We start from the raw sequence: 6626 nt of genomic DNA, 5'->3' as shown, positions 1-6626 counted from the left end.
GGCCTTTTTTGCTTTTGTTAATTGTATAATAAATAAAAAGAAAACAAATAGATAGAATACAAAAAAATTTGAAAAGCAAGTGTTAGTTTATTTGTTTTTAAAGAAAACAAGCAGTTAGTAAATAAAGTCTAAATGCAAGTCAAAAAGGGGCAAGTTTATTTTTTATTTTTTATAATGAATAGAATTAGAATAGAGAGTGCTAGAGTTAGAGGGTCAAATAAAGATGGAAGAGATGTGTTTTTAGGCGATTCTTGAAGAAGGCTAAGGACTCAGCTGCTGGGATTGAGTTGGGCAGGTCATTCCACCAGGAGGGAACATTTCATGTAAAAGTCTGTGAAAGTGATTTTGTGCCTCTTTGGGATGGCACAATAAAGCGACGTTCAGAGCGCAATTGGCAAGGTTGAGTTGAAGGTGATGGTCCTTCATCCAGCAAGAAATGTGAGATGCGAGCAGCTATCGTCGGATCATCAGGATGGAATGAGAGATAGAGTTGAGTGTCATCAGCATAGCAGTGAAATGAAAAGCCATGTTTCTGAATGACAGAACCTAGCGATGCCATGTAGACAGAGAAGAGAAGTGGTCCAAGAACTGAGCCCTGAGGCACCCCAGCAGTTAGATGTTGCGACTTGGACACCTCACTTCTCCAAGATATCTTGAAGGACCTATCTGAGAGATAAGACTCAAATCACTGGAGTGTGGTTTCTGAGATGCCCTTTGCCAATAGGGTTAACAGGAAGATCTGGTGGTTAACCGTGTCAAAAGCAGCGGACAGATCCAGCAATAAAGATATATTTATCCAGATAAATGAGCTTCGCGTATTTCCTGACGTCTGATCTGCGGTGTGTGTGTGGATGAGTGTGTGTGTGAGACTCACCAGTGGTGGACGAGATGTTGACGTCGATGCTGATCTCGGGGATCCCACCACCCCGCAGCGACGCCACGCAAGTGTAGGTGCCGAAGTCAGTGAACTTGAGGTCTATGATGTCCAGGTTGGTGGTTCCGGGCGAGATGTCGGGGTCGGTCTGTGTGATGACCATCCGCTCGGAGCTGCGTAACGCCCGGCCGTTCTTCAGCCAGCTGAACTGCAGCTCCTCCGGTGGCGTGGCCTCCACCTGACACGAGATCTTCACCTCGCGGCCGATCTGGATGTTGTCGTCGTTGTGGTACGGGTCCGGAGTGATCCAGAAACGACCCTTCTTCAGCGCTGCAAACACAAAAACAAGGAAACACAGTCAACTAAACCATAAAAACTAGTTCTTGAAGATCCTCTGAAACTGATAGTACTTGATCTGAAAGACAAAAAACTGAAGGTAGAGGAGGGCTACATCTAAACTAAACTATTAGGAATCATTTTTGAATTCAATTGAAATAAAAATGAAATAAAATAGAAATATTAGATGTAAAACCTAACGAACTAACAAAAAAAACCCGAATAATTGGAAATAAACTGAAATAAGTTTGTTTAAGTACTAAAATTGCTAAAACTGAAATAAAATAAATTAATGCTAAATAGATATATTAAAAAATAAATAAAAATGACAAGAGCACATAATAAAATTACTAAAACGTAAACTAAAATTAAAACAAAAACTACAAAGCTAAAAACCAAAGTTAACTAAAGTTGAAACATTTTTGTTATTTAAAATAAATAAACAAAATAAATAAATAAAAGTTAAATATACGTTATTTCTAATTTTTATTTAATTTAACTTGATGTACTAAAAAACTACAACTAAAACTGAAATAAAAATTATTAAAGTTAATAACAATTAAGACTTAATAAAAATGAATACAAATTAATAATATATATGTAACATGTAACATAAAAATGACAAACACACACAAACAAAAAACAAATAAAAATGATAACAGCACATAATAAAAATAAATAAATTATTAATAAAATTTAAAAATTAATACTGATATAAAAATAATAAAATATAAAAATAATAAAGCTTATTTTATTTATTTTGATTTAGTTTAACTTGATTTACTAAAATAACTACAACTAAAACTGAAAAATAATAAAGACTACATCACTGTACATGAATCCTTTAATTCAGGGATTTAAACAGCATTACCTTCAAGTTTAGATATGAATTAGTGGTGTTTGTGAGCATTGTCACTATATATATAATGACTGTGACACTTTCCTCTTCTGCTGATGTCATTGAGGTCGAGTGGGAGGGGAAAATGACCAATTAACCTATAAAATTGCAGCCTAACATTCTCCAGCCAATCATTCTCATTCTGTTTTTCTCGTTAAGGAAGTTCAGTGTAGGTTCATGTTGAGTTTCTGAATCTGACGTGATGGAAAACCAGAGGCTGAAATGACGAACATTATAGAAATAAACTGGTTAAGAGTCTAATCAGAAGATGGTCGAATGCTTGAATAGATCATGCTCTGATCCTCATCTCCACTCGTTCTGCATGCAGACTGTTTATGGCTGAATTTTATCTGGCAAACAAAAGCGTAGTCGGAGCAGAGGAAGCGTTTTATCTTCTCCCACACGACATTATCAGGCTAAAACGAGGAGGAGGAGGACGTGAAGAACATGAAGAAGGCAGAAACAAAAGCAGCCTGTCAGACTCAAATACAGCAGATTGAAAGAGCAGAAAATCACGGACGGAGACGCAGAGCATGTATGAATCATGTCGACACGTGGCCATCATATACTGAATTTAATATTTTTTTAAACATTGTAAAGTAATTTTTTTTTGTGCATTTAAAAATGTATATTTATATTTTTTAAATATATTTTTAAAAATGACCAAAATAAATGTGTTTTGAAACATATTTTAGCAAATATGTTTTTTGGCCTTTTTTTTGTATATTCTGAAATATATATTTAAATATATCTTTCATCCCATGCCATCGTCTGTCAAAAATAGTATGTGAAACTGTTTGCAAAAAAAATAAATAAAAAAGTAGTATTAAGTAGTAAAAAGTAGATGATCGTCAGTGCATTGAGTTCATGTCTGTACTGTGTGAATCACACATAAACGCTCAGCGTCTGTCATTGTTTCAGTGATAATGTAGCGTGTCGAGTCCACTGCAGTCTGAAAACACACACTAGATAGTGTACTGCACTACAAAGAGCCGTTACACCATCAGAAACACAACCGAACGCGCCACACGAACACAACTTTCCCATCAGGACGTCCCGCTTTAAGCATTTCCCAAGAGCTTCGAGTCGTGTTTGGGGACAGATTTGATTGGGTTTAACGCAGCCGGCACGGAGCAGAAGGACACGAGGAGCTTCCGAAAGGAGGAGGACAGTCCTGCAGACTGAGAACAAGAGCAGCACGCTAACAAACACAGAAGCACGCTGCCGATGCATTATTGATGCAGCGGCCTCTGCTCTGATGTGTGTGTGATTAAACGCAGAAACACTTGCACTTCCACAGCCAGACGAGATAAAAGCAGACGCTTATGAAACGCCGGGACACTCCGGATGCTAATGCAGTGCCGGGTTATAATGACGCAGCTAAAGCAGCTCACACGTCCTCAAAAATGCAGATCATATTCACCAAACCACAGCTAAGAACTCAGATCCTCAGATCATGTTAATGTGAATCTCACGAAACCCACAAGAACATGTCTGGCACATTTCACAGCCAAAAATAAGATTGATTGATTGATTGATTTAGTAAAGACATTTTTTTTTTGTACAATAAATTTTACATTTTTTATTGATTGATTTATTGCATTATATATACAGTGGTGTGAAAAAGTGTTGGCCCCCTTCCTGATTTCTTATTTTTTTGCATGTTTGTCACACTTTAATGTTTCAGATCATCAAACACTTTTTCACACCACTGTATATATATATATATATATATATATATATATATTTGTCATCCTACCACAAATTAAAAAGTACAAATGAAACAAATTAAAAAATTACTTTCATTTATCAAGGATGCATTAAATTGATCCAAAGTGATTGATATATATGATATATATAAACATTATTAAAATGTAGAATTAAGTACTTATACATCATGTTTGTATTTATAATGCCTTAATTTGTGATGAAGAAAATGTAATAAGTATAGTCCAGAGCAAAGAAAAAAGAAAAGAAAGAAACAACGGAAAAAACCCACAAAACTGTCCAGATGCATTATAATAATGTGCTATGTATATTCATCACTGGAGCTCAAAATGAAAACACCCTTTCATGTTCACTGTGTAGATATATGGCGCAGCTCATGTCAAACATTCATGGAATAAATTCATGAGTGAACATTACAAGATCCAACATGTGACGAGCCGCATAACAGATCTCTAATACACTGAATGAAATGTGTTTCCAGCTGTACTTCATTAAGAACTCACATAATTCAACACAGATGCACTATATCGTGTGGATATAAATAGAACAAACCATCGTGCCTTTAGCTAAGACGGATGGATATTCTTCCAACAGAACAGCCTTGACAACATGAGTCCAGCTCTTTTCCAAACACTAGAGAGCTGCTTCACTATAATGTTGTTAATAAGTTGCATTTAAAGGGGTCATAGCATGCTACATGCACTTGTACAAGTTGTTTGAACTGAAATGTGTGTTGGCAGTGTGTGTACACAACCACCCTATAATGATAAAAATCCACCCGGTGTTTTTTCTTTAATCTGGTTAAATGTTTTCCCCTTTCTCAAATCGAGCCGATCTCAGATGCCTGTCTGTGTGACGTCACACAGACAGGCCCCTCCCACGATAGTTTGATTGACAGTAGTGTTTCAGCACAGAACCATTGAGAAATTTTAACCAAACTATGTTACAGACTTTTCATTAAGACCCTAAAGAATCATATCAACTTGGAAAATGGGCATCCGATGACCCCTTTAAGTTATGTAATTTTTATGTAGATATTAAATTAAATTTAGTAAATTATTGCTTTCATTATTATTGATATAAACAATGAAAAATATTATGACTATTCTAAAATATTATTTAAAATATTTATTTTATTTTATGTATTTTTAAAATTACAATAAAATATTATTATTATTTTATATTATTTTATGTCACAACGCCAATATATATATATATATAGCTCCCCCCCCCCAATTATGCCTTTTAAATCTGAATATAACTTGAATACTATTAATAATATTTAAGTATAACATTTAGTTTTTAAGCCATTTTGACAGCCCTAATTTTTGCATTTTAAGAGGAAATAATTGAAGGCCAAACATTTGGATAACAATTTAAAACTATGTCAGTGGGCAGTATATTATTTGTCAATACCAGCTCTCTGCTTTGACTGATAATATTTTCATTTTCATCTTTGTCAGTGAACAAAGTAAACAAATGGTCGACTGATATTTAGATGTTTTATGAATCATTTTATTAAATAAGTTACTTTACTGAAGGCTACCAGGAAACCTACGTAATTAATTAATATGTGCTCATTCATTATTAATCATATGCCTAATATATGATGAAAACAGCTTCTTTTCTTGTCCCCTCACATTGACAGTTATGAATCACGTCAATTGAAAATGCTAAATTTAACTAAATTAAAACCTTGTCGTTAACTGAAAATAAAACAAACTAAAAGTGAATTTAAATTTTTTCATTAACTGAAATTATACAAAAAAAATAAAATATTTTCATTAACAAATAAAAATACAGATTAAATAAAAACCTTTTCATTAACTGAAAAAAAAAAAAACTGAATTAAAATCTTAAATGAAGATTAAATGAAATTAAAACTAACATTAAAACTACATTAAAACTTTTTGGTTAACTGAAATAAAAATAAAACACTAAATTAAAATGACCTGAAATCAAAATTAAAACATAACTTGGAAAAACTGAAACTAAACTAAAATGACCATAAATTTTTTTTTAGATATTTAGTGTGTTATAAAATATGAAACCTTTACAAACGGCCTGCAATAAATGAAAATACAACCAGAGAAAAATAACACTCGACTGTGCTGAGAAATATAAACCTTTTTAAATGATAAAGTGCAATAATACATTAATAAAATACATTATAAAATAAAACTCCGAAATGAATGCAACTTAAACTAAAACTAGAAAACCCTGAAAAACCTAACAAACTAAACTAAACTGCAAAGATAAATTTTAAAACAGAAATGAAAACAAAAACAATAAATTAATAAATAAATAAAAATACAATACTATAATAAATCTGGTCTACATGAAGTAGTTGTGGAGTTGTGGATCACATCTTATGCTGCATTAAAAAGCACGATGTCCACGCACATATTGTCATAAAGCAAGGCCAGACACAACGGGTAAGTGAAAGACAGGATGGTTTATTGATACAAGAGGTGGATGAGTGGAACGGGTTAGGTTAAGGCAGGTGAGTGTCAACAGAGTGAATGATTCCAGGGTTCTTATCTGAGTTCTGAGGGTGAGGGTCTGATGCCGGTTTCGTGGGAGATCGTGGAACAGCTTCCAAGGAGTCGTTGGAGGATCGCGGGAGAACCAGAAGGGAAGTCTTTCTAGGAGAATATCGTATAGAGAGTCCAGAACAGTCCATAGGAGTGAACGGTAGACCGGACAGTGAGTGACTGTGATGTGTGTGTATTTGTAGTGTGGCTTGATTGGTGACAGCAGGTGCGGGTGATCAGAACTCAGGTGACTGTG

The 6626-nt window shown here is 34.2% G+C and overlaps 1 pseudogene; it reads right to left on the bottom strand.

The window, feature by feature from the left end:
• Positions 1-6626, bottom strand: part of LOC107659788 (MAM domain-containing glycosylphosphatidylinositol anchor protein 2-like) — a 178093-nt pseudogene that overhangs the window by 47229 nt on the left and 124238 nt on the right.

The sequence above is a fragment of the Sinocyclocheilus anshuiensis genome, unplaced genomic scaffold, assembly GCF_001515605.1.
Source record: "Sinocyclocheilus anshuiensis isolate Anshui unplaced genomic scaffold, SAMN03320099.WGS_v1.1 scaffold519, whole genome shotgun sequence".
In the NCBI taxonomy this organism is placed as follows: domain Eukaryota; kingdom Metazoa; phylum Chordata; class Actinopteri; order Cypriniformes; family Cyprinidae; genus Sinocyclocheilus; species Sinocyclocheilus anshuiensis.
This window is presented reverse-complemented; position numbering and strand designations above follow the sequence as displayed.